At 41.9% G+C, this 27,308-nt stretch overlaps 1 protein-coding gene across 2 annotated transcripts in view; it reads left to right on the top strand.

Annotated features, from left to right (window-relative positions):
• The window catches only part of SH3GL2 (SH3 domain containing GRB2 like 2, endophilin A1), a 173,426-nt gene that overhangs the window by 98,927 nt on the left and 47,191 nt on the right, over window positions 1–27,308 (top strand). The window contains exon 2 of one of the 2 annotated variants that reach the window (XM_084898087.1): window positions 7,166–7,244. The exons of the other annotated variant lie outside the window; for it this stretch is intronic. The gene's annotated coding sequence lies outside the window, so the exon portion shown is untranslated. The remainder of the gene's footprint in view (window positions 1–7,165; window positions 7,245–27,308) is intronic. 2 annotated transcript variants of the gene reach the window in all.

Here is a 27,308-nt window from a genome sequence, read left to right on the forward strand (position 1 = left end):
TGGGCGAGTCTGTTTTGAAGAAGTGGCATTAGAAGAAGTTTAAGTTTAAAAAATTTGGCTCTCAAAAGAAATCTCAATCATTGTACTGTTGATATTTGGCTCTGTTAGCTAATGAGTTTGCCGACCCCTGGTTTAGAATAACATGTGTCAGTTACCTCCACTTTTTTAAAAATTACGAATAATTTAATAAAAATGTTTTTTTTCTGAGACTTAAGAGCTAAAGACTGATCAAAGCAATAGATTTCAGATTTTAAGTAAAATTTAGAATTATACTGTTTGAGAGTTTATCTCTCTCTCTCTTTTTTTTTTTCCTGGGGACTCGCTCAGTTGTAGGGCCTGCATCTCAGGTCACCTAGTCCCCAGTCCTGTGTCCTCTCTGTGGGACCACACTTCTGTTCAGACCTTTAAACCAGTGTTCTCTGTTCTCTCAGAACGGGGTGAAGTTTTCACGAGGGCATGATAGACATGAACACGTTTTGACGCTCTTTTAAACCTCTCCTCGCTGCCTGTGACCCCAGCACCTTCTCATGAACTCGTATCCTCTGAGCTGCACCAGCCCTTGGTTCTGCCAGTTGCAGCAGAAGCCAAAGTGCTCGGTTCACTTGATTGTCCTTTTATCCTTTCTCACCCGGGCAAACGTGTATGGTCACTTATGCATCATAAAAATGAGTGATTGCAGTGCATTTAATCTTTCCTGTGTTAGATTATAGGGTCCACGCTGCTTATGTCTCCTTTCCAGTTTCTTTTGTGCAAATGGGAAGTTTTATTTGTGAAGAAAAATTTGCATCCTATTTTCCCCTCCCAGCTTCAGCTGTCTCCTAGGTGGCCAGCTCGGGTCCTTGAGTCTTGTTTGTCCCTCCCTTCCTGATGTATAAGGCTAATCTCGAACCATTAAAATGCATAATGTCATAAATAGAATCCTGCTTTCTACATAGGAGAGCCTCGATTAAGAGCCAGAGAAGGAAAGGAAAGCTGTTGGAGGTAGAGTTTTGCCTTAACAAAGCAAGGTGTTGAAAGGAAATGCAAACAGTGCGTTTTGGAAAGAGAATTGTAATATCTCGGGATCAATAGGGATTTCAGGCAGCATCTGTGTATAACCACTCGATAGATATAGCTTCTGCTCTGCTAACCAGGGGTCAGCCCACTCCTGCTTGACCCACCCTGCAGACCAGACATTTATGAGCTGCTGGAGGGACAGAAAGCACTTCAGCTTCTGAACCTGGTGATCCCTGCGTACTGACTGCACCACCTGTGCTTTGTTACCTGGGGCAAGACTCTTAACTCTTTCCTTTTCGTAATATCATCAGGCTGTTTGTTAGAATTAAATGAGGTAAGAGTAACTATTATTTGCATTACTCAGAACTCGGAAGCTGGTGCTGAGTATACCTCTTAGGGCTACCGTTTTTCCCTGAAAATAAGACATCCTCCAAAAATAAGACCTACTTACAGGTTTCCTTCTGAGTGAAATATAAGGCATCCCCTGAAAATAAGGCCCCCCTAGGCTAAACATGAGAGATTTGGTCCACTGATTCTGAAAGAAATGGAGTCACAAGAAATTCACCAGGAAATTCAGGAATTGGATTGTTATGATGATGTTCCAGAAGATGATGACATGATTGTCATTGAATAAATGAGTAAATTCTTGACACTGTAGGATTCACAGTTTGTCTGGTTTGTGTTGACAACTACCATACTACCGTACTATATACAGGTAACAAATTTCCTTTATTTTCATTTAACAATAAATGTGTACCGTATTCTTCTTCATGGAAAAATAAGACATCCCCTGAAAATAAGACCTAGTGCATCTTTGGGAGCAAAATTAATATAAGACACTGTCTTATTTTGGGGGAAACAGGGTACATAGAATGGGTTTGTAATGTCTGTAGAGGTCTCCCAGGGATATTTCATTTAAACTCTTTTTCTAGGGCTGTTTGTTGTCCTGTTTGAATTTGAAATCTGTGTAATCTAAGGACAAATGCAGACAAAACAGGGGTAAGTAAGCTGGAGGCACCTTAATGGCGTTTTCTCTGACCTGCCTATATTTTTCTGCATTACACTGAGTTTATGTCATGCACTCATTTGTTAATTTGGTGTGTTTATGAACAGGCTCAAATTAAATTTAAATGCTTTATTTTAATCCTCAACTGATGTGAAAAATTCTTTACTTTCTGGATGAATCTATGCATGCATTTCAGGTGAGGAGAGTTATCATTGACATCAAATATTTACTTTACAGCATTTAGATCTTCCTCCTAAATCCTGCCTCTGACATACAAAGCAAATCCTGTCCCAACACGAGCAGTCAATAAAATAACCCATGGCATGTAGTGTCTCTCTCACACTCATCGCATGTATTTACCCTTCACATATGGTCCTCCTACACCCAGCAGTACAAGATGAGGACTTGTCTTGTCCAGATAATGCCTACAAATCCCTCTTCACCATGATGTCCGCATTACAGTTGGCCCCTGGACAACACAGTTTTGATCAGCGCAGGTCCACTAACTTATTCATGGCCTTTTCCCAATAAATACCTGTATTGTTTTCTATCACGGTTGGGAGTCCCCAGATGCGGAGGGCCAACTGTACGCCTTGACCTATTCCATTTTATGTAGGAGATTTGAGCATCTATGGATATTAGTACCTCTGGGGATCATGGATTCTTTACTCCCCCACGGATACTGAGGGGCAACTTAAGTTTGGGAGAAGTCAAAGCTACACTTGGATTTTCAATTGCATGGGAAGTTGGTGCCCCGAACCTCCATGTTGTTCAAGGGTCAGCTGTATATTAAATAGAGGGTATGGAGATAATTCAGCCAATCTTTATCTCCGGGCATCTTCATTATGAATGTTATGTGGATTCATGCTGCCCTCAGGGCCTCTGAGATGGGTAGGAAATGGCCAGGATTCTGGGCTCTTCTTATATTGTCCTCTTTCTTATCCTCATGATCACTTTTGCTCTCCCAGGTGCTGAACCTACCTCTTGGCATTCTTATCACCCACTCTGTTTCTCTTTTTTTTCTGTTGCTTCTATGATTTCACTTGATTTTGAGTTTGATTTTCATATTCAGCGATGCTGGATTTTGCTTCATACATTTTATTTTTTGAATTAGACCGTTCTTGACCCTGTTTCATGTTAGATATTTCTAGAGAAACTGTATCCTGAGTAATTCGGCAATCTCTAGACTAGAACAATTCCATTTTGAAGAATATTCTAACTTGAGTTTTTATACATGTAAAATTGGAGTATAGAACCATTTGATCTTGAACTTTATTAGAACATTTTCCACAAGTATGTAGTTAGCAAGTGTATTCTCCTTATAAATTAAATGTTCTTTAACAATGAGCTCATGGTGAGGTCTCTCTGGTAGCTTGAGCAGATCCCTTTACTTACCCTCATGTAGCTCAGGCAACGAATGCCCTTCATTGTGCTTCAAATCTGTGAGGGAGACCCACTTCTGAGGTCAGTTTTAAAACTGCTATTAAAAGGCCGTCTGCATGGCCCTATTTAAGAAATTAGGCCATGCAGCCGAAACCAGTTTGGCTCAGTGGATAGAGCATCAGCCTGCGGACTGAAAGGTCCCAGGTTGGATTCCAGTCAAGGGCATGTACCTTGGTTGCGGGCACATCCCCAGTAGGGGGTGTGCAAGAGGCAGTTGATCGATATTTCTCTCTCATCGATGTTTCTAGCTTTCTATCCCTCTCTCTTCCTCTCTGTAAAAACTCAATAAAATATATTTTAAAGAAAGAAAGAAAGAAAGAAAGAAAGAAAGAAAGAAAGAGAAAGAAAGAAAGAAATTAGGCCATGCAAAGCCAACCTGATTACACGATTCAGGTTTAAGGAAATCTGAAGTGCATTGGAAGTTCTTGGTTACCATAGATCTTAGATTTTTCTAGAACTAAAAACACTGAAATTTGGCCTTTTAAAGGTTTATGTAAGAAAAATTCCACATCCAGCATCAGGATATTTTCTCTCATTCTGAGTCCTCAGTGATCAGATTATGATTTTCTCCATGTCCAGAAATTGATTCTGTAGCCTTGATGCACTTTTTGTTTATCAGTTTATTTCCTGCTGTGGTGATCCTTCCTCCCAGCAAAACACTGTATTTGTTTCTGGTGTAGGCGAAGTGTCTAGCCCAGAGATTCGACTGATCTCTGTGCTCCTGGCTGTGCGGGTTGCAGTGATTCCCAGGGCTTGCTCATCCAGGGCAAGAATGCTTTTGGCCTGGAAGAAGCGTGCTTTGTCTACTTGCATCTTATCTACAAGAGGAGGTCACCCCCTAGAGTTACTGGGTCTGGACGGAGGGCATGGCTCCCCTTTAGTGGCAGCCCATGGGCAGAAAGCCCGGTAGTGTGCTCTGTGACAATTTTTTTTTTTCTTTCCTGCAGCAGCACCATCTGGAAAGTGAGAATCTTTCTGGAGAATACATTTTCCCTTACCAGGAAAGATTGACAAATTAACAAAAACCCAGCAGTCATCTAGCGTGCACAGTTAGAAACTGCCATTTATTTTAGTTTAAATTGTTGCTTCAAGAATTTCTCCATAATCTTTTATCCGGTTTAGCTGCATGCTGAAGTGCTCTCTTCTAATATATTACTATTAGACAGTGGTTATTGCTAATATTAGATGATTACTTCTGGTATGAATATAAAATGGAAGCTTATTAAACCTTTAATCAAGAAGGCATAGCACATTCCTAGCCCCAGACGCAAAAACATAGTTCTTGTGTGTTGTGTGCATAAAATCAAAGGCCCAGTCCTTGCACAGATGGGTGACACTCCTCAGCAGGGAGAGGTGGCCCAGACATCAGCCTCTTTCTGGTGTAGATTGCGCATAATTGGCCTCTCTCCCTCTACTGTGCTAGGCAAGGCCTCTGGACTGCATGGTCAGGAGCTTAAGACTGAAAATGGACACTAGCATTTGAACACGTTACATTAAGGAAAAGAGGTTTTCTCATTATGTATATAAATACATAATCTGTGCATTATACACTCATATGTTTAACCTATATTCTGTCTCCTCTGTTTGCTCATTTCATAGGAGGGCAATGTTTTTTATTCTTTGGATACCTGAGCTGATGTTCACTCACTTAATAAATATATATCAAGTTTCTACTGTGTACTAGGCATTGTGGGAGGGTATTGGAGATATAAAAAGAAATGAAAATAAGAATCTTATTATCAAGTAGCTTATAGTACCATGAGGGAGGTAGAAAAAGAAGCCATTAAGAGAGTGAGTGAAGTGCTATTAGAGGTACTAATGTGTTCATGGATATTTTAGGGTTTAAATCTGTCTTGCTGTTTGCTTTCTATTTGTTACATCTGTTCTTCTCTTTTCCTCTGTGTTTTACATCCCATATCCCCCCTCCTTCCCCCCGCGCACTTTTCTTGGGGATCTCTCAGCCTGGCCTGCACCCTCTCCAATCCGGGACCCCTCAGGGGATGTCCAACTGCCAGTTTAGGCATGATCTCAGCAATCAGACAGGACTGCTGCCTACTAATCACTTACCTGCCTGCCTGCTGGCCTGATCACCCCTAACCACTTTGCCTGTGTGATCTCCTCTAACTGCTCTCCCCTGCTGGCATGATCACCCCTAACTGCTCTCCCTGGCTGGCCTTATCACCCCTAACTGCTCTCCCCGGCTGGCCTGATCACCCCTAACTGCTCTCCCCGGCTGGCCTGATCACCCCTAACAGCTCTCCCCGGCTGGTCTGATCACCTCTAACTATTCCCCTGCCAGCCTGATCACTCCTAATCACCTCTGCCTTGGCCCCTGCCGCTGCAGCTTTGTCCAGAAGATGTCCAGTTGACCTTGTCTGATTAGCATATTACTCTTTTATTAGTATATATTAGTCATCTCAGATAGCCATAACAAAATATCATAAATTTGTGTGGCTTAAACCACAGAAATGTATTTTTCTCACAATTCTGGAGGCTGGAATTTGAGGTCCAGGTACCAGCATGGCATCGTCCCATACACCAGAAAGTGGTGGCTCGATAACCAGTCAGGGCACATGCCCAGGTTGCAGATTCACGCATACATATGCATCATATGGTTGTTTGGTTCCAGGCAGGAGGAAAAGTCAGTCCTTACTCCACCTTGCCCTGGAACTGAAGCCTGATGGAATGCTTTTTGAATTGTCAGAACCTGTTAGCTCATTGTCTTTCAAAGGCATCCATGTGGTCTAGTGGGAATGCTGATGTAAGGCTGCGTCACATCCTCTTTCTACCAGTTACCAGCTGTGTAAGCTATCTCAAGGGACAGGCTCATGGAGTCTTCTTCTGGGGGAACTTTATAGGTCATGTGGTCATTCCTCCAAGGGATGGCCCAAACACTCTCTGAATCACTTTTCCCATACTTCCATACATTGGGCATATTTCCTTTTTAAAGAACACATTTCCTATTCTAGATAGTTTCTCATGGTTTGAATCTTTTTTCCCCTTTATATGAGCAGCTAAAATCTGTCTTTCTCTAACTTCATCTAGTCCCACTTGTATCTGAGAGCTGCTTGCTTCCTTCCTTCCCAAGTCCTCTTTCCAGGAGAAGCATGTCCTCATCTCTCTGCTCCTCAGTTGTCTTGTCCGTAGGATGTGGCCTTTTTGGAAAAGCTGCCTGTGTCTGTGCGTGCCCTCTTGAATGCCAGATGCAGAAGAGAAAATGCTATCTCTGCCTCCCAGAAACTCACTGGGGAAGAGATGGCAACTGATGCAGCGGGGAGGTAAAAACGCCGAGTAATAGAAGTGTGTCAAGTGAGCTGGCCTTTCCCAGGCTTTTAGAAAAGATCAGATTAATTAAGGTCTCCAAAGTGAAGCTAATAAGTGTGTTTGGTATGATGATTAACAGTCGTCAACGATGTAGCAACAGCTGACCTGTCCCCATTCGTTTTCCTGAGGCCTGTTAAGCCTCTGACCTTTTCAGTCTCAGGTTCTCAGTGACACCTTTGGGTTCCACGCAATGAGTGAGTTTTGATAAGTGGTGGGTGCCCCTGGGAGGGTGGAAGCATACCAATAGGTTACCTTTTTCTCCTGCAGATTATTTGGACTCACCTCTTGTAAAGACACCTTGAACTTCATGAATGTTTATGCAAACTCAGACCCTGCAAGCTAGGTGTACTGTAAATCCCTACTGATGCCTTTTTGTTTAACACTTTAAAACTCTAGATCGCAATGACAATACTTCAGCATTTACCATACCGGGAGACAGAAAACAACTTTCAGAAGAAAGCGGTTCAAAACTCAGGTATCGTGATTTCGTAGCACTAGATCGTGCTGTATCCCTGACACAGGTGTTAGGGCTTCTCGTCATAATTTTTCAAGCATCTCATTTCCTTGCTGAGATTATAATAAATGATATTAACAGGAAGAACTACATGTAGACATGGCATGCTGCTGTAGTCATCATTTGGGAGAGCATACAATATGGCAGCATTTCTAAGACTAGGGGAGTGTGTTACAAATGCAGATTTTCAGGTCCAACCCTTAAGGATTGTGATTTAGCTATTCTGTTCATTTTTGGATAATCCTAGCACAGGTGGGTCCATCCTACTCTGAGAAACATTGGTGGGGAGATTAACCAAAGTATTTATATGCATAATCCACAGACATAGACAGTAGTGTGGTGAAGATCTGGGCTGGAGGCAGAGGTCAATAGGGGGAAAAGGGGTACATATGTATAATTTTCAACAATAAAGATACATTTTAAAAAATAAACATTTTGGGGGAGTGATAATGTGATGTGAGGGTAGAAAATCTTGCCGTGCCTCTGACCCTGTACTTGTTCTGGCCTTCACCAACTTCTGACTCCACTTTATTTACTAGGGAAAAAAAAGATGAATTTTGAGGAATCAAAAAGGTGAGTTAGCCTTAAGATACTCGTATGCCCTGGTTCAGTCAGGGTAGCTGTGTCTGGATCATACAATCTACCTGTTCTTCATGGGTGTTGGGAAAATGAATGGAAAATCAGGTGCCCAACCAGTCTCAGAACAAGTGTGACTTCCCCCTGTCTTAGCATTAAATGTGCTGAATGTTGTTTACTTTCCACAGTGGCCAGACTAAGATTCTAAACTAGAACTTCAAGCATTGCACATGTGAGTTAACTAGTTCTAGACTGTAAGAACTGTTTCCAGGCCTATTTCCAATCACTGTTTTCATGACCTACCAAACGTAGGGCAAATTATTAATATGAAAAAGAACAAGATCTTACCTAAAATATAAAGTTAAGCTTTTGGAGTCACAGGTGTTTCTGAGTGCATTTGAAAGTTTTAGTGCCCTGTACTTATCAATATTTAAAGTATAGCATTGTGAGAAGAATATTTTCTATATTTTTGGTGTATGTAATAAACTCTAAATCTTACATATTCTATAAGCAGAATTTTTTTTATTTTCTTAGTTATTTATAAAAAAAACTTCCATATATTTTAACATGTTGACTATACAATTTGCAAAGTTGTAGTTGTCCAAAACAAACCAAATTATCATTGACAAGTAGATATGTAGTTTATCAATAGAAGGAAAACTGTTTTAATTTATACTGCTTGGATCTAAAATTATAATTTAGCAGCACTTATTCTTACAAAGAAATTAGCTGGTTACCAAGACATGATGCAGCAAGGAGATGAACCTGAAATTGGATTAACTACACAACCTTCTGCCTTTCTGTAGCAGAGAGAGGACAAAAGAAACAAGCAATTGACTTTCTAGCATTCTTTGACACTTTATATTAAATGACAGAAAAGGAAATCTGAGAAATAAAAACAAAGGACTTCCTAGTAATACTCCATTTTCTAAATTTAACTTTACAAAAGCCCAGTAGTCTTGGGAATTCACAGTGTACACCTATCTAAACGAGTAGTGCTTAATTTATGGGCCATCGTGTCCATTTGTACCATGACTCCTTCATAGGTGAGCTGCCACAATGCGATCACTGTACACAGCTAATGTTTGCTACGATAATCGCTACATTGCCTTCTAGAGGACACATTTTGATGAGATGGAGTGGCTGTGTGTTGTTGAGCAGGGTACAGCTGTGGCAACTGAGATGTGGGAAGCTTTGTTGGAAGATCAGACTGTAGCAGACCGAGGTCTGTAGAGGTCTGTCTCTCAGGCTGCATGAGTTCTCTAGCTCTTCTCTTGCTCGCTGACTTGCTTGGGCTCTGCACCTCCGCCCAGCAGCCTGAGGACAGTTTGGTTACACTGACTGCAGGACTGCAGGTTGTGGCTTTGGCTCCTAGATACAGACTCACCCCAGCCTTGATCAGACTTAGAATATTAGCATTAAAATGGCCACCTATCTTGGTTTCCCTGGAACTTCACTATTTCACGGTTCCTTTTAGGATTACAAAAGTAACAAATTATGGAAAGTATCAACAAAGAAAAGAAGAAAAATTTAAACAATCTATAATTCTCTCACCAAAAATAGTTTTGGTATTTTTAAAATATATTTTATTGTGTGTTTTTTTTCTTTTTTTTTTTCTTTCTTTTTTTCAGAGAGGAAGGGAGAGGAATAGAGAGTTAGAAACATCGATGAGAGAGAAACATTGATCAGCTGCCTCCTGCATACCCCCTACTGGGGATGTGCCCACAACCAAGGTATATGCCCTTGACTGGGAATCAAACCTGGGACACTTGAGTCTAAAGGCCAATTCTCTGTCCACTGAGCCAAACCGATTAAGGCTAGTTTTGGTATTTTGAGGACTTAATCTCCTCTAGTCCTTTTCTACATGTATACTTCTAAGAGATAGGATCATGATGTTTTAAGTCTGACTCATATTCTCATGAATATCTTTTCCATCACTTTTTAATGGTTGCTGTGCATTCCACTAAATGAAAGTATCATATTTTATTTAGTTTGTTGATTGCTTCTTAGTTTCTTAGGAAAGTTTCTCTTTCTTTTTCTTCTCTTTTTTAAAATATATTTTTATTGATTTTTTTTTTTTTTTTTTTTTACAGAGAGGAAGGGAGAGAGAGTTAGAAACATCGATGAGAAACAGTCATTGATCAGCTGCCTCTTGCACACCCCCCACCGGGGACATACCCGCAACCAAGGTACATGCCCTTGACTGGAATTGAACCCGGGTTCCTTCAGTCTGCAGGCCGACATTCTATCCACTGAGCCAAACCGATTTCTTCGGTGGAAAGTTTCTCTTTAATTTCTGAGTATCATCCTAGGTGAAGTACAGAAAAAGTGTATTTTCATGTGTGATCACACATGTGTTTCTTTATGCACTTGTTTCTCGGTGTGTTAATTGTGGCTTTGACTATGAACTGGAAAATTGGGGCAGGGAAATAGGGGCAGCTGTACTGAGAACCCCGTAGTGGTGTCAGTGGCAATGCTCCTGCCTCCTGCCTGTGAGCCCAGATAATTTCTTGCCAGAGAGATAATGAACTGAATTAGAGCCAGACATTCTTCCCTCGGCCTGTCTGCATTGCTAATGAAATAATGTGATGATTACAATACTAACCTAAAATATGTTAAAATCAAATAATATCATTACCATTATAGCCAGCATTTAAAGCACTCACAGAGTGTCAGGCACTATTTGAAGCAGGGTCACACACAGTAGCTTCATTTTTATTAGTTAATCTTCATAACCACTTTATGGAAAGCATGTACCCTGGAGCACAGCAGCATAAAGAATATTCCAAACTTCAAAACCATTATTCAAACTTATCCCAGGAATAGACAAAACAAATGTTTTACTACTTTAAAAATATGCAATGTGGCCCTATCTGGTTTGGCTCAGTGGATAGAGCATCAGCCTGCAGACTCAAGGATCCCAGGTTTGATTCCGGTCAAGGGCATGTACCTTGTTTGCGGGCACATCCCCAGTAGGGGGTGTGCAGGAGGCAGCTGATTGATATTTCTCTCTCATCCATTTTTCTAACTTTTTCTTCCTTCCTCTCTTTAAAAAAAATTATATATATATTACAAGTTGCAATGTGAAAATTGAGTGTCTCTTGAATAGGGGTGGTGGACAGCACTCCAGACGTTAGGCCTTTTGGCATTGGTGCGTCTCTGATGCACTAATTGTTGCTGCCCGGAACCCGTGCAGGGAGAAAAGCAGTAGAGGCAGCGAGCAGAAGAAGTATTGGAAAACATAAATACTTCATTAGTGGTTATTTTTAAATGCTCTGCTTACGATGAACCAGATGTTCCAACCCTTTCCAAAGGGAGAGAAACGAAGTTCTTATGAACTGATGGTCTGTGTGGGGCCCTTAGTAACACTCCTACCGCTGGTCAGATAGAACGAGAACGTGGCCCAAAGTGCATGTAGAATGTGCCTCATCCAGGCTAAGGACTCAGGCTTCCTCGGCTTCCACGTACCCTTGGAGGTGCAGTCCGTGTGCTGCTTTCAGAAGAGGAATCTGAGGGTACTGAGGAAGTGCAACACCCGCCCAACATGACATCGCTGGGAAGTTCACACTTGAACCCAGGAAGGTGGCCTTTCAGGCTTCCTCTCTTTAAGAAAACCTCTGACCTGACCTCACCTGGCCTGCCAAGAGAAGGCAAATGTGATCACGAAAATCTTTTATTTAGTGAGCTTTCTTAATCTCCACTTTTGGACAAATGAGTTTCCCCTCTATATAATAGCAACTTATAGGCCTACAGACCTGTGGCTATTATCCTCTACTCTGAATATGAGCTGTTGAACATAGCTAAAATCCATTATTTCTCTATGCCATCATCAACATCCATTTCCTTTTGGAAATATTCTTTTTGTTTTGTTTTATATTTGTAATTTAATTCTTTTGCTTTTGAGCAGGCAGTTGGTTTGCAAAAATTTCTTCTATTATCAAATGGCTCATCAGGATTATAGACCTCTGGGTCACTTCCCTTCACTGTCTGATAATGTTACAGAAAACCAGAGAAAAACCAAGCAATGCTTAGAGAAATGGAGTCACATTTTATTATTATTATTATGGGCGGGCCCAGAGAAAAATGCCTTTCAAATTCTGGGCAAAGAAACATGGAGGAAGCATTCCTACTTATGCTTTCTCTAGCTCTTTGTCTCCCAAATAAGGGTTTTTCCAGTCCCCTTTGCAAGTTCTTAAAGAGCCCTATGTGTTGGGGATTTGAGTCCTCAACCAAAGTCCTGGCCTGGCACCAGCACTGATAACTTTGTCCAGGGAAGGTTTATGGCCTCTCTGGAATGGGAGTAGTCTTATTTTCCTTATTATTCTGTAAACAAGCAAGCATTTACAGAAGCCAAAATAGCAGGGTTAAAATTTCAAACAGCAGTTTTTATATAAGATGGATGCTTCAGTAGGGCTGCTGCCATCACCACTTACTTTCTTTGTAAATTAGCCATTTTCTTCTGTAGTAATTTGTGTCCATATCTGACTACAGGCTTCCAGTGGGAAGTGGCAGATGTAGGTGAGAGAGGTGCAGCTAGGACACTGAATATAATCAGCAGGTTCTCTGAGTTAGCTCATCAACTGAGCTTCCCTGGTGCCCCATCCCCCTTTCTCTCTCAGATATCTTTTATCTAAATCACTGGTACCTGGTTAGTGAGTTTGCTTCTATTGGACAAGACCAACAGTACTCGATAGTAAAATCACATTTAAAATACACAGGAAAAAAATTCCAACCTTTTCTGAGAGCCAGAGAAAGCTTATTGTATAAATAAATGGTCTCTGTGGGTTTCATTTGGATTATTTCTATGCCGAAGTTTTCATAACGTACCTTCAAATTCTCGCCTCATATACTTACCTATTTTGTAGCACTAATAATCAGGGTTCAGGAAGCCTTCTATCATTTCTTCCAAATGTGCTTACTGTTTTTACAGGCTTTGAAATCTTCAGTTAAAAATATGAATGAGTAAATTCTCTGGTTGCCTTATGGAATTAATCTCACATTACTTTGCTTTCCATGCCACCCACCTGCTACATACTCACAAGCTCTAAATAATGATTTAGTAACTCCTTTCTGAGAACTAGCCAATGATTCTATACATTTTTCATAAATCACCTTAAATGCAGGACGGCTTGCTAGCAGGTCTGGTTGAGAAATGTATGTCTTAACTTCTCATAAACTTCCAAGCCACATGCATGAGAGATTGTCTCTGTTTAATGAAAAGGCAGGTTGTAGGTAAAATTTTTTAACAACTGAAATTTCTATTTTTCTTTATATTTTCTTTCAGCATTACTTTGCTGAGGCAGTTCTTCTCCATTCTTCTCTGTTTGCCTAAGGATTCTTATTGCCTTTAAAGACTTTTCTCAGATATTCTGGATTTTCTCCTCCCCAATCAAAACATATTTGTCTTTTCCTCATTTTTCTTTCAACAGTCTGGCCTCTGTTGTTTTTGGCGAAAAGTCAGCTGTCCCACAGTGGGACAAGGTGTTTTTCTCTTACTGATCTCAACAATTTCTCTTTGGCTTCCAACCTTTTGATGATTCTGAGTGTGAATTTGTCCTACTTGGAGATAACTGAGCTTCTTAAAAGTATAGATTCGTAAGTGCTCTTCATCAAACTTGGGAAGTTTTCAGCCATTATTTCTTTGAATATGTTTCTGCTCCTTTCTCTCTCCTCCCCTTCTGGTGTTTTCATGATGTGTGGGTGGGACACTTAATGCTATCCTACCTTTCTGAGGCTCCGTTACTGTTTTCTTTCTGTTCTTTGCATTAGATAGTCTCATACATTATCAAGGTTGCTGATTCTTCCTCCTACCAGTTCAAATCTACTGCTGAGCCACTCTAGTGAAGTCTTCATTGTAGCTACTGTAGTTTCTAGTCCCAGAATTTCCATGTGCTTGTATTGTTATATGTCATAATTTGTCTTTTTATTGATAATTCTCTATTTGATGGGACATTGTCATCATACCTTCCTTTACTTCTGTAAGCATAGCTTCCTTCAATTCTTTGAGCATGTTTATAATGGCTGCTTTCAAGTCTTTGTCATTTAAATCTAACTTCTGGTCACCTGTGAGTTTCTGTTGCCTGTTTTTTAGGAGTGGGGGTAGGAGAGGGGTCGTACTTTTTTGGTTTCTGGCTTTTCTTTTGTTTTCTGCCTACCTCATAATTTTTTTTTTGAAAAAAAAAAGCACATTTTGAGTAAAATATTGCAGCACTTCTGAATGCTGACCCTTCGGTCCTCTCTTTGGAGGAAGTTCCTTGAAGTTGTTGTTTGTTTGGTCACTTGTTTACCTCTTTGGTGACTTGGCCGGACTAGTCCTGTGAAGTCTACTTTATCTACGTTACCTACTTTATGACCTCCTTACTCAGATTTTCCCCCCTTGGTTTTAGGCTGTAGACTGGCTTCCTAGGGTTTTTCCCTGGGTTTGCATACACCATTTACTGATCGAAGTTTGTGCTTGAGCCACCTTTACCAGGTGGGTGTGTATGCTCTCAAGCTCAGGGCCTTTATGCTCCTCCCTCCACCCCCATGTAGCTGGGTGCTCCTTTCTCCAGTCTCTCCAGAGAGGGTGTGGCCCTGGCTATGCACACAGCCTTCCGGGCCAGGAGGCACGAATCTGATTTTATTTTTAAGCCTGACTTCCTGACTTCCTCCTTGGTTAAAGTGGCTTATTGTTTAGCAAGTATTTGATCAAAGGTGTGCTTAAGCCCTTGGAGTCAGTAAGGCTTCCATATTTTGCTGATGGATCGGTGTATGACTTGGGGAATGTTTTCATGTCCGCCCTGTGTCTGGTTATTCCTGAGTGGATGCCGCTGAGGGTGTGTTCTCAACCTTCTGGACCCTCTGGGCTGAGGGTGGTCCCAGGAGCACTCTTCTTGGATGTCTCTCTGTTAAATGTATGGCTGGCCCATCATTTCTCCTTTTGCTGATAATGCCATGAAGCTACCAGCCCCCGTGTAGTTAATTGCTTGCTGCCACCAAAATCTCCATTGTTTTTGGACAATGTCCTTAGGCATGAACCTCTCCCTAGTCTATGCCACACAAAGCCAGCCTCCTCAGGTGGCATGGTGGAGCTCTGGCATGAGAAACCGCCTCTTCTTTTGGGCAAATCCTCTCTGCTATGGCACTGGAACTTTGCCCCTACTGTCTGTTTTGGGGAACTCCAAACTAAGTCAGACACGTGGATGTAAAAGAACAAAACTGCCATTGGCAGGAAGAGTGGTACCTCATGGGAGTGGGGGAGGGCAAGGAGCATAAAAGGAACCCGGGTTATATTTTTACACTGTATTAATTTAAAAGTTTCCGTACCAAGTAGTGCAAAACATTAGCTTTTACAAAGCCGAATGGTGCTTCGATGGGTGCCCACCTTTCTGTGTGATTTCTAGGGGAGGCTGGTCTTGCTCTTTGGCTTTTTATTTTTCTCCAGGAATCTGTTTCTCGTGGTGCTTAAATCCAGTTTCTTCCTTGGCATGTTCATCACCTCAGTGTGAGTAAGTCATTATATGCATAAAGAAAGGTGCCTGTACCCAGCCAGTCCGGAAGATGCACCACAGTCATTAAATTGCAAGAGACTTTCCTTCCTTTTTTTTTTTTTGTACTTTACAGTATAACTTTCTCTTCCAACAGTAATGTGGTATGTAAAGTCATCTCCTTTACTAAAGATATTCTCCTGAGCTTTAAATAACAAGTTCTTAGTGGGAAGGGAGGAATGGGGCTGGGGGAGAGATTAACCAAATAATTTATATGCATAGCTCATGGACACAGACAAAAGTGTAGTGAAGGCCTCAAGAGCGGGGGAGGGGGAGGAGGCTGGTTAGAAGGTGTCCATGGAGAAAACAGATCATCACATCTACATCTTCAGCAATAAAGAGAAATTAAAAAAAAATAAATGACAGGTTCAGCATACTCTTCTAGGAAAGGTTATGTAAGGGTAGATGGTAGTTTACTAAAAAGAAACACTGTTTGCAGGAAACCATAAAATAATTTCATTGGGGAAATTTATTTTTAGGTTCCAGAAAATGAGGTCCCACTGTGAGTTTTCATGTGCTGTGTAGGGAAGGGGTCAAAGCAAGAGCAAAAGGACAGCAGCAATAAAGAAAATACATTGTGTTCTCCCAGCCCACTGAGAGAGCAGGAGGCTTTCATTAGCAGATTTGGGCCTTGATGCATGCCGGCTTCTTCCAGAGGAGCCGTATGTTCTGTGGCGCGTGCCAGATTTGTGCCAATCCTGGTTCCTTGGTCCTGCAAATGAAAGCGAAATGTGCAGCCCTTCCCACAGGCCTGAAACCTCTCCCTGAGACAGCATCCCTTTGTGACGCCATGCTCTCCTTTGGCTGAGGGGCTTTGCACTAAGTATATCTAGCATGATGTTTTAAAATTTAAGTCCTTGCCTGTGTCACCTTCAAGGCTCTTAGTTTGAAGGCCTTCACTTAGTCCAAAAGGGCCTGCAGGGTCTGGCTCCTGCTGGCGTCTCCAGCTTCATCTTGGGTGCTTCCTCCTTCCTTTTCTAATCTTGATTCACACTGGCCTCTTGAGGGAGCCATGCTTACCCCATATATTCAAGGGCTTTTGCCTGTCCTTCTCCGGGTGTCTGCAGTGCCTGCCACATAGAAGGCATTCAATAAATATTTCCAAACGAATGAGTGACAGAGATCAGAAGGTGGCTAGGCTCTCACCTGGGGGTGGTGAGAGTGAAGGAAAACAAGCACATGCGAAATGTACCCCCTTTGACTGCATTGTCTTATCACTGGTGTTTTAAATGGGTGTTAAACTGGCCAACTCTTATTTTCACCCTATTCTTTCTAGCTGCTTTAAAATCATATTCTCATCAACAGTCGTGACCTTAATTTAAAAAACCCGTTTAAGATACTGTTGCAGGCCTAGCTGGTAGCTCAGTACTTTGGAGTGTTATCCCATATATGACCAAAAGGTTATGGGTTGATTCCTGGGCAGGGCACATACACAAGTTGTGGGTTTGATCCCCAATCAGGGCGTATACGGGAGGCAACTGATCGATGTTTCTCTTCCACACCAATGTGTTTCTCTCTCTCTCTCTCTCTCTCTCTCTCTCTCTCTCTCTCTCTCTCTCTCTCTCTCTCTCCTTCCTCTCTCTCTCTAATCAATAAAAACATATCCTCTGGTGAGGATTCAAACAGAACAAAGGTACCATTGCACAAAGTGCCCAGACATGCAGCTAATTTCTCTGTTTTCTATATCTGCCTTTTGTCTTCAAGCTTTGCCACTGGCAGAGGAGTATTTTGTGAGAAAGAAGAAAGAGCAAATGCTGTCATGGTTCAGGGTAATGAAATCAAGTTGAATTGAATAGAAAAGAAAAGTTAAAGATAAAAGATGAACAAACCAAATTGGTGCAGAGGTTGGTGTGCAGCTCCTCATCTTTCTCACCCGCTTACCCACTGAGCGAGGCCCGGGAGATAGAGAAGAACAAGGTCAAAATCACTGCCTTGCAGGGAGTTTAGGAAGTCGGAGAGACATTCAAATGGATGATGGTAGTACAAAATACAATCCAACAAGTGCTGAATAGAGTTAGGCCCAGGAGCTGTGGGAGCACAGAGGGGTTTGGCTATCTGTACAGAGAATTGTACAACTGACTGAGAGAAGATTGGATTCAGTAGGCATATTGAATAGTAGACATAGAGGCAAAGGAAGGAAGAAATGCTTTTATTATTGAAGAAGTAAAGCCTAATGGATTTTAATCAGTGCTTGTTATTTACCAAAAACATGTTTAGCAACAATTCTTAGCAATGTAAACAGTTGTAGAAAGTAAGTTAAAAATTCTAAGGAATTTGTGTACATTGAAGTATCCCCCAGTGCTGCTGATTGACATCTATTGGTCACAGCCAGCCCAAGAAGACCCTTTCCTGGGAAAGGGAGATATGCTGAGTATGAGGATTAGGGGTCCTGGGTTTCCGTCCTTCTCTGGTACTCCTGGGCTGTCTGACCATCACCTGTGTTCATCTTGCCCCACTTCCTCAGTATTCCTATCACTACTCTCTCCCCGCTCTCCAGCACACACAGGTACCCACTGGACAGTGTGTTCTCATCAAAGAACATTTACTCTTGTAGTGATTATCTTCTGATGGTGACCAGATTTCCTTTCTTACAATCCCCATCCAAAATCTGAGTTGGAATCCTTGTTTTTCAGGAAAAAAAGAAGGAAAAGGAAATCTACTCTGCATAGGCTCATGAATGTTTCCTTTCTTCTTCTTTTTAAAAAATATATTCTATTGATTTTTTTTTACAGAGAGGAAGGAAGAGGAATAGAGAGTTAGAAACATCTATAAGAGAAACATTGATCAGCTGCCTCCTGCACACCCCCTACTAGGGATGTGCCTGCAACCAAGGTATATGCCCTTGACTTGAATTGAACCTGGGACCCTTCAGTCCGCAAGTAGTCGCTCTATCCACTGAGCCAAACTGGTTAAGGCTCTTTTTTTTTTTTTTCCTTAATCCTCACCTGAAAATATTTTCTCCAATGATTTTTTTTTTTTTAAGAGAGCGTGGAAGGGATGGAGTAAGGGGGGGGGGGGGGGAGAAAGATAAAGAGAGCAAGAGAGATAAACACATCAATTAGTTGACTCACATTTGCACCCAAATGGGCCCAGGGAATGAACCTGCAACTATGACCAGAAATCAAATCTGAGACCCTTCCATACGTAGGCAGATACTGTAACCACTGAACCACACGAGCCAGGTCTGTTTTCCCTTTCTTCACACATTTTCTTGCTTACCGTCTGCTAACTCAGTGAACTCATACACCACAGAATTCTAATAACATGAGTTGAATTAATAAGAAAACTTAAGAGGTCTCTCCTGAAAAATGCAGAGCATTGCTTTTTGAAATGTAAACTTTGAATTCATCTTTAAGGAGTAACAGTGCCCACAGGTACACCGTTTTGCTCTTAAAGATCCTCATTGTTACTGGACCTCAAACCAGCCTGGATTTTAGAACTTGTGTGTGTTTCTTCCTTCTGCTACAAGTTGTTCCTGGTTAGAAGCGATTTGGAAGCCTCCACCTTATAGTCACCACAGCCATGAATTTCCATGTCACTTTGTTACTGTCCCGTAATGGGGTCACGCAGTAGAGCTTGTGTAGTAATGGCTAGCGTTGTGTTGGTTGTACAGTTGACAAAATGCCTGCTCAGTTAACTAACATAATCTTCACAACTTCCCTGTGAGGTAGCTTTTAATTATTAACCTCTTAATCAGAAAACTTAAGAGGTAAAATAATGTGCCTCAGGTTACTCATCCTGGAAAACAGCACAAAAGGTCCATAAACTTATGAATGGATAAACAATATATACTCTATCCATACAATTAAATGTCACTCAACTGAAAAAAGGATTAAAGTACCAATAAGGTCTACAATACAGATGAACCTTGAAAATATTATGCTGTGTGAGAGGAGCCAGAAACAAAAGAGCACATAATTATAAGATTTCATTTATAGGAAAGGTCCAAAATAGATAAATCCAGAGAGTCGGAAAGGAGATTAGTGGTTGTCAGGGGGTGGAGCATTGAATGGAGTTCTGGGAGAGGACTGGTAATGTGCACGGTGCCTTTGTGGTATGAGGAAACTATTCAAAAATTACATTATGGTTATGATCACACAATACTGTAAATGCACTAAAAATTATTGAATTGTATACTTTAAATGAGTGAACTTCCGGCATGATAATTATATCTCAATGAAGTTGTTAAGATTAATTCATTCTTCTCTTCTCTATTCCCCAGAGCTTGAGGGCAAATGATTTCAAAACAATTGTCACTAGGCCCCCTACTTGGTATATATTTGCCTCCACTTTTCCCTCTGTCATAAGGTATCTCTTCTTGTTGTTTTTAAATATATTTCTATTGATTTCAGAGAGGAAGGGAGAGGGAAAGAGAGATAGAAACATCAGTGATGAGAGAGAATCATTGATAAGCTGCCTCCTACACATCCCCTACTGGGGATCAAGCCCGAATCCTAGGCCTGTGTGCCTTTGACCAGAATGGAACACAGGACCCTTCAGTCTGCAGGCTGACACTCTATCCACTGAGCCAAACCAGCTAGGGCCCCTCTTATTTTTAAAAAATATATATATTTTTGTTGATTTCAGAGAGGAAGGCAGAGGGAGATAGAAACATCAATGATGAGAAAGAATCATCGATCAGCTGCCTCCTGCACGCTGGGGAAGGAGCCTGCAGCCTGGGCATGTGCCCTGACCAGGAGTTGACTTGTGACCTCCTGATTCATAGGTCGATGCTCAACCACTGAACAACGCTGGCAGGGCCCCCCTTCTTCTTAAAAGTGTCTCCTCTAAGCACTCCTCCATTCCTTCCTCTCTTGTCCAACTTGAATAAGCAAGAGGACAGCTTCCTAGAGTCCCTGGATTCACCACTACTCATGAGCAGCGCATTGGCAAGCCTGTGCAGAACTAAATGGAGAATGTTCTTTCTTGTGTCCTTTCCGTATTTTATAGTTTGGCATAGTTTCATTCGAGTTTCACAAGCAGGTCAGTCAAAAGCAAGTCTCCCACATGTTAGAAAAGCACTAGACAGAAACTTGAAGGCAAAGGAAGCCATTAGCACCAGTTTGGAATGATGCTAGAATCATATACAGAACCTGTCCCTAACTTAATGCACAACTTTGAGCAACGCTAAGCCTGCAGAAAAGCCAAACTGTTGTTTGTCAAATGCTCCGTATATCTGCATAGGAGTGGGAGATAGAGCTCTTGTTGCAGAGCTGACTGAGGCAGCAGGAAATGTGATGGGAAAGGCAGTGGCTTCTTTGCACACCCTGAAAGCATCCTGGGAAGGAAGGAAGGAAGTTAGCTTTTCAGTGGTGTGGGCTGCAGTGACATTCCTGGAACATTCGCTCCAGGGGTTGCAGCAGCCTTCCCTGTTACAAACATCCTGCGGGCAGAGAGGTCATAACGGCTGAGGACCAGACTGTGAGTGAAACAGCGAAGGCGGACTTTGTCAGATGGGCCGCGCCAGGATTGGGGTGGGGGATGTGCCTTCACCTTTTCTCTTCTCTGACTTCAGCGTGAGCCTGCAAGCTGTGAGTGTCCAAGGGGAATAGGACGCAGTGCAGGCAGCAGACCTCCCAGCTCAGGGTGGAAGCAGAAGGGTGCACCTGCCAGTACTTAGCCTTCTTAGCAGTGATGGACTGCTTAGCATGCAGAAAATCCTGCCTGGGGTTATAAATGGAACATTCACGGTATATATATATGGTTAGGGTGATGAAATTTCTGCAGATATGCATTATCACACTTGACATCTCAGACAGGGATCCATCTTTCTAAGCTTATTCTTTATTCTTAATTCCTTTGTCAATGGGTCGATATTGTGTGTGTGTGTGTGTGTGGTGGATTTGGGGCTTCTTCATTGAATGCTTCTTCATTGAATGCCACCACACATATGCGCGCGCACACACACACACACACACACAAAAAAAAAAAAAAAAAGCTCAGCTGAAAGCTAAAGTACCAACCTTGAATAGAAGGAGAGGGGCTGTCCAAGTATTAGTGATGAAAATGGAGCATATTGTGCTCTGCCTGCCTGTGGCTGGCACCCAACAGCTCTCATTTACTCTACTTCTTATGAGTATTTTGTTCAGTCACAAATGGCATTTCTACAGCAGAAAGTGAACTAGAAGAAATACTGTGTACAAAAAAAGTATGGTAATATACTTTCTGTTGTCATATTCTTAGTATTCTTTAGATCACTTGTACTTTGCCTTTGAGACCATCATACTTAGCAACATCACAAATACACATGGCAGTTTGCTTGGTCCCAGAGCAGCCAGAACTTGGAACTATAGTTCTAATTACCATCCACTGCCACCTCCTTGTTCCTCCCGGGCTAACACTCATTCGAGAAACTACTTCCTTGGTTTTTTTGATCCATCTCTATCTCTCTTTTTTATTTTAATACTAGAGGCCTGATACACAAAATTTGTGCAAGGGGCTCGGCCCTCACAGCCCAAGCTCCTACTGGAAGGTTGTCTGGAAGGATGTTCGGAAGGTTGTTCAACTATCTGGTCTAAGTAGCATATAACTCTTTTATGGTTATAGAGGTTTCTTTTTTATTGATTTTATTTTATTTTATTTTATTTTATTTTATTTTTGTGGGGGGGAAGAGGATGGGAGAGGGGCAGAGAGATAGAAACATCCATGAGAGAGAAACATCATCCATTGGCTGCCTTCTGCACGCCCCCACTGGAGATTGAGCTGGCTACCCAGACATGGGCCCTGAATGGGAATAGAACCGGTGACCTCTTGGTTCCCGAGTTGACATTCAGCTACTGAGCCACACTGGCCGGGTGATCTTTCTCTTTACCAATTCTCCCTCTACTTTCTCTGTGTGTGGTTTTTTTCCTTAGTCTTTTTTCATTGGCCTTTTAACCTCTGCCTAGATTTTATTTATTAGTGATGTGTAAGGTTCCCTCCTTGAGCCAAAACTGCTCTCTGGATACATGTTATCCCTGTGTAATCTCATCTGCTTTCCAGCTTTACAAATCAGATACATAGTGCTGACTCCATAAATCTCTCTTGATGTGACCTCTCCATAGAGGTTCAGATATATATATTAATTAGAGGCCTGGTGCACAAAATTCGTGCAAGAGTAGGCCTTCCTTCCCCAGGCTTCTGGCACCAGCTTCCCTCTGGCACCCGGGACCTGAGCTTACCTCAAAGACCTGGCTTTGTCCAGAAGGTCGTCTGGAAGGACATATGGTCTAATTAGCATATTATACTATATATATATGTGTGTGTGTGTGTGTGTGTGTGTGTGTATATATATATATATATATATATATATATATATATATATATATATATATTTAACTCTTTGCACTCCGCTGTCCCCTCTCAGAGGACATCGGAATTCTAGCTTATCACTCGGATGTCCCCTCTCAGGGGACATTGCAGTTTATTAGTGATTACGGGGAATTGAGTTATTTCAACGCAACTTTTTGAGACATGCATGTTTCCCTGAAGTTTTATCTTGAAATGGCACAAGAAATTAAATCAAAATATCGTAAAATTACTAAGATATATACAAGAAATGTCAGCGGGTTTTGTGTCGGACGAGAACGTGAGATGCGTGCTCACGACGGTCCGAGCACTTCGCGACGCCACTTGCAAAGAGCGATAAGGGGAGTTTGTAGAAGAAAGGTTGGTTTTCGAACATAGCGCGCACTGTATAGTGAGATATATAAGTACAAATAAACAAGTCTACATCTGGAGGAAAAGATTTTCAAAGCTGAGCTCATTTTGGTTTGAAGCTTCGAGCAGTGCACATAGATCTAACGAGTGAGAAAATCGGAAAAGTGATTCTTTTCTTAGTGAATAAATTGTTTGGTGAAAGCTATTTTGGTAAATATCTTGTCAGTTAGTAATAACAATTAGAAACTTATCATACCGTACAAAATTATAAACAAAATATTGTTTTTTTTGCAAATATACATTCCTCGATGTCACCCAATTCATATAAGTCCAATATCATTATAATACGTTACTTGGTTCCAAAATTATACTAAATAATACGAGGGTCTGTAAATGCACGTTTCCGCCGCAAAGTAGCATTGAGAGTAGCTGGTAGCCAATGTCCAGAATGGTTCGGAGTGCAAAGGGATATATATATATTCAGTTACCGTGACATATTTACTTAAACTTCAAACCTAATGGCTGTGTACCTGGTTAATGTTCATTAGTATTCATCCATCTGCTAAAGCCTGAAACCTAGGAGATATAGAATTCTCTGCTTTACTCCTGTATATCAAACCAGTCACACAGTCCTGTTTATTTTGTGTCCTGGATGTTTACTGAGTCCATCCTTCCTCTCAGAGTTAGTGGTTCACGCCTTCATCTTTCACCTGGAAGGTTACAGGAATTTCTAACTGGGACCTTTCTAATCTTGGTTTTTAGAAGTCAGTCTTCATTGTGTAAGTAGATGATTTAAGAATTAATCAGCTGTGATAATCTTCAACTTCATCCTGTTAATGGCTCCCCATCAATGCCAAGAGGCAGTCTAAGTTAATTTTATGGTAAAGCCCCTTTGAAAAATCTTTTGGAAATTTCTTTAAAAGTTAAATCTACATTTACCATAAGACTACATTTACCAAATCTACTTCTAGATTTCTACCCAAAAGAAATGAAAACAGATGGAAGGGCTCTTGGCTTAGGGCCAAGTCCTGCCTTCCTACTTGACTGAGCTTTGCCTTGGTGGGAGGGGAGGGAGGGGAGTTGGGAGCTGGGGAGGAGGGAGGTTGGGCTAGGAGTCCAGGGGAGGGGGAGGGCAGTGAGGGAAGAGGCGAGGGTGGTAGGGATGGTCCTCTGCCTCTCACTTATGAGCCAGCCGCCCACATGAAGTGAATGCCTGGGACACTGCTGACATACGGAAACTGCCCAGCTGAGAGATCAGGCACATCTGCCAGCAAAGCAGGAGACTCTAGGGGGGCAGGCTGGGAGGTCCTCCTTCCTGACAGGTGCCTACACCAGAGAGGCCAGGCACAAAGAAGGTGAGGACACTGAGCTGGCAGAGATGCCGTTATCCCTCCCCACTACCTGCCCTGCCTTCCCCCCACCCCTTACTACCCAGCACCATACCTACTTGCTGGTGTCCTCCCTCTGGACACTCCCACGGGGAGCATATGACCCATCACGAGGGGGATTTAATGCCAGAGGCTTGAGGGTCCCATCTTCTAGAATTTCCCATCTTATCTGCCCCACTGCAACACCACCTGCTAGGTCACCCCCCAGCACCCTTGGTCTTCTCACACATCTCCCAGAACTCTGCACTCTGTGAATCTCTGTGTGTGTGAGTCTAACACGTCTGAGTGACCCAGCAGCTTCCGCCCTCCTCTCTATCCACCACCGGGTAGGCAGGCAGCCCAAGTCCCCAGGGGGGAGGGGGGGGCGACAGGGGGGCAAGGTGGGACATTGCCCTGGGTCTGCAGAAGTTATCAGGGCTGTGGTGCCCCGTGGGGCTCAGCAACCCGCCATGAAGAGAATGAAAGCACTAGTGGGAAGGAGGAGGCGGGCTCCATCTCTTACCCTTGGTAACACCTTGCCAAAAACAGCCAGCTACCAGGGAGAGGCCTCCTGCTGGTGTGGACACCCGTGCATTTCTGTCACCCTTCCTGTGCCCCATAGCACCCTGCTGCCTGATAGCCTGGTAGAACTCAAGAGAGGCCCGCAGAGGCGGGAGGGGCACCTCTTCCTGTTCAGTGACCGGTTGGTTGTGGTCAAAATCAAATATAACAACAACGTCAAGAGGAAAACGAACATAAAATTGAGTGACTTGCGGGCAGCAAGTTGTGTGGATGAAGTGGGAGAAGGCAGAACCGATGCCATGAGCTCGTTTGTCCTGGGCTGACCCATGGTGAATGTCGTGTCCACTTTCCGATCCCCCCAGAGCAGAAGGACAAATGCCTCAGTCTAGAGAAGGAGAAGGACTGTCCGAAGGGCATTCCCCTCAGGGACATTGGGGGCTGTGTCTGTTCGAAAACTATAACAATAAAAAATTCAGACACAGTGAATGAGGTTATCAACATGTCACTGCCCATGCTAAGGATCACTGGCTCTGAGAGAGACAACCAGTTATGGGTAGATTCTGGCAAAGAAGAGGCACCGTGTCCACTTATTGGGCATGAATGTCCCTATGGAATTACAACTTCTTAGGGTGATGGAAGTGTTTAAAACTTAGTCTAGTAATAATTACACAATTATGTGAATAAATTAAAACTAAAATAAAACAAAACCCTTAAAAAAACAACAAACAAACAAACAACTGAGGTCTTTAGCATGTCATGGAAGTCTCATTGCCATTTGATCACTCCTTTTTCCTGCATCCTCTGTTCTCATCATCCCCTACCTTATGTTCTCATCTATAACAGCACTGACATAGGAGTACTTTCCAGCATATACTGGTTTTTGGTGCCTTTGTTTTATGTCATGTAGTAGCTTCTACCTGCGAAAAAAATTTCCCCATGTCTATCCTTCTGGCTTACTTATATGCACTGATTTGAGAATCAGCCAGGCCCCAAGAAGTTTTCCCCAAACTTGTCTTCTTATCCAAATTAGGTGAAATTGTCCATCCTAGGATCTGATAGGTTGTTTACATATTTTCTAGGTACTTACCCCATTATAGTAAGTCCTTAATATAGTGAGTAGTTGATTTTTACTTTAAGCAAAATAATGTTTAACAAATCAATTTTGCCATAGCTATTTGATATAAACAAGAGTTAAGTTCCTATAGCATCTCATCAACATAACAATGAAATTACATTGAACAAAATAATGTTATTTGAGGACTTTCTGTAAATTGAAATGATTTATTTATCCATATGTCCCACCAGACTCTTAAGTTCCCAGAGAGCATGTACCATGTCTTACTTGCATATCAAAGTCCTGGTACATAGTAGGCATTCAGGTTGAGTTCTGTTGTATTTATTCTACTTGGTGAATTTAAAGATGATTTGTCTTTTTTTTTTTTTTAGAATGAGACTTGCAAGAATATAATCCTAATGTGGGGGGGGGGGGGGGGGAGATTACCACAGCATTTTTTTAAGAGCTTTGCATGCTATTTTCTCCCTTCCCTTATTTATTATCTACTTATTATACACTATAAATAGCATTCTGTCAGGTAGAAATGGCATTTGGTAGGGTTTTCCAGGGAAACAGAACCAGCAGGATCTGAAGGCAGAATTTCTTCCTCAAAGTAATCTGTTTTGTTCTCAATTGAATTCAGTTGATTGGATGATGCCTACCCTCATTATCAAGGGTAATCTCCTTTACTTACAGCCAACTGACTGTGATGTTGACTACATTTGCAGACTATCTTCACAATGCTACCTAGATTAGTGTTTGATTGAACAACTGGATAGTCTAGCCTAGCCAAATTGGTATGTCAAATTTATAAACACCAAAATATATAACAACATTTTAATTGTAAGTGATTTCAGCACTCTCCTGCTTATCCCTGCACACCCCGCCCCTGCCCCATTTTATGGGTTAAGAAGCAGAGGCCCAGGGAAGTTTGTGGTTTCAGTTCACAAACCAGAAAAGGACTTGCCAGCAGTTTATCTTAACAAATAAATGCCTAGGGCTTCTCCCTCTTAGCCTCATCAACTGAGTCATCAAGCGATAGGTTCTAGGTCATTCATTAACCAGGACTGAAATCTCAAATGAATTATTGGTACCACTTTTTCGTTTTGCCAGTTCTCTGTGTGTTTTTTCCCCTCAAGGGAATTTATGACTGAGCTTTAAATAGAATTTAAAAAATACTGCATGACATAGTTCTAGCCTTAAGTTATAGGGTCTATTTTTAGGAGATACTGTTTTTTTTTTTATATTTTGTTCATTTTCAGTGGCTTATTGCAGTGGAATATAAAAATGTATAAAATTCTGCCGGAGCCCGTTTGGCTCTGTGGTAGAGAGTCAGTCTGCG

Source organism: Pipistrellus hanaki (genome assembly GCF_964339955.1).
Source record: "Pipistrellus hanaki genome assembly, chromosome: 11".
In the NCBI taxonomy this organism is placed as follows: Eukaryota; Metazoa; Chordata; class Mammalia; order Chiroptera; family Vespertilionidae; genus Pipistrellus; species Pipistrellus hanaki.